Here is a 1450-nt window from a genome sequence, read left to right on the forward strand (position 1 = left end):
CATTTATTTATTTCTAATTTATTTTAGATTTTGGCAGTTTGGGTCCTCCATAAGAAGCCCCTTAAAATCTGCTGCATCCCGCCGATCTTGGTAGCAACTGCTGTGGAAAGCAGCAAACAGAATTTTTTAATTGGACCATTTATAGAGGCGGTGATTTGACGGCAGGTGATTGGCCAGAACCGCTCCTCCTGCGTTCTAGACGGTTCTAGACCGTTGAGTGGGAATTTAGTTGAGGAGGCGCGGCCGCTCCCACCTCACTGACAGCGGGGACCGACGACCTGACGGACCGACAGCCACTCAGGGTGAAAAACGAGCCTGCAGTATTAAAAAAAAACAAGAAAAAAACCCAGCGCTAACGATAAGCTGATTAAACAACATATTCTGAATCTAACGGAGGTGAGTATACGTAGGCGAATAACGTGTTGAGTAACTTTTCGGAGAGGTTTTATAAGAATTAGAGGAACGTAGTCAGTTGACGTTAAATACGTTGGTCATTCGATAACGTCATTAGTGTCAACGGCTGCTTAATTTACGTTAAAAAAATAAAGCAACGGTTGAAGCTAGCTAACGTTATTGCTGTCTTTATCCATTTTATATTATTATTATTATTATTATTATGTTATTCAAAAGCACAGCTGCATCTCGAGATTTACGCCAACTTCTCTTAATAACTAATGCCGTAAGCTAACTTTTTATTTTCCTACTTTGTAATGTTGTTTTGTTAACAACAGGTATGAACTGATGCTGCTAACACTGACGGCTCCTCTCTGCAACATCGGACTGCGACTTGCACTGGAGAAATGTTTTTTTTAGGGGGGTTTTTAAAGTTGCTAATGTGCGTCTAAGTGACGCCTTATCTGCAGGATATGTTACACAACGCGTTGCAATTTGTGTACAAGTTACAATGAAGTGAAGGGGGTAAGTCCAGAAAGTTCTCAGCCTCCAGAGGTGACACTCCCTCCTGCACCGTTACTGAGGCTGCTGGTGACAGCTAACCTTAAGATAATGGTACAACATGTTGTGCAAACAAACAATAAACCCTAAAAGAACAACCCCCTTTAGCCTGAAACCAAATAACTTTTCACAACCATTAACAATATCAGGGGAACTTCTATAGCAACAACAGGTTGGGTTGTATCAGTCTAGAATATGAACCTGCTTGTTTCTCATTGGTTTTTAGATAGATACTTTATTTATAGATGGATACTTTATTTATAGAAAGATATTTTATTTATAGAAAGATACTTTATTTATAGAAAGATATTTTATTTATAGAAAGATATTATATTTATCCAGAGGGAAATTCAAGAGTCTTGTAATCCAAATGAAAAATGCAAGTAAGATTCTTGCACAAACATGCACATATTATATTATATATTATATTCTTCATATTTCTGGCTGACTGACATACTGGCTTGATGAGTCATTATTGGCTAATCAATTAATCATT

General features: G+C 37.9%; 1 protein-coding gene across 1 annotated transcript in view; it reads left to right on the top strand.

Annotated features, from left to right (window-relative positions):
* Positions 1–230: 230 nt before the first annotated feature.
* Positions 231–1450, top strand: part of hspa8b (heat shock protein family A (Hsp70) member 8b) — a 5370-nt gene continuing 4150 nt past the window's right edge. Inside the window, 1 exon segment of the mRNA XM_035679925.1 lies at positions 231–396. The gene's annotated coding sequence lies outside the window, so the exon portion shown is untranslated.

The sequence above is a fragment of the Morone saxatilis genome, unplaced genomic scaffold (assembly GCF_004916995.1).
Source record: "Morone saxatilis isolate NCDOM2014 unplaced genomic scaffold, NCSU_SB_2.0 Contig8, whole genome shotgun sequence".
NCBI classification, from domain to species: Eukaryota; Metazoa; Chordata; class Actinopteri; family Moronidae; genus Morone; species Morone saxatilis.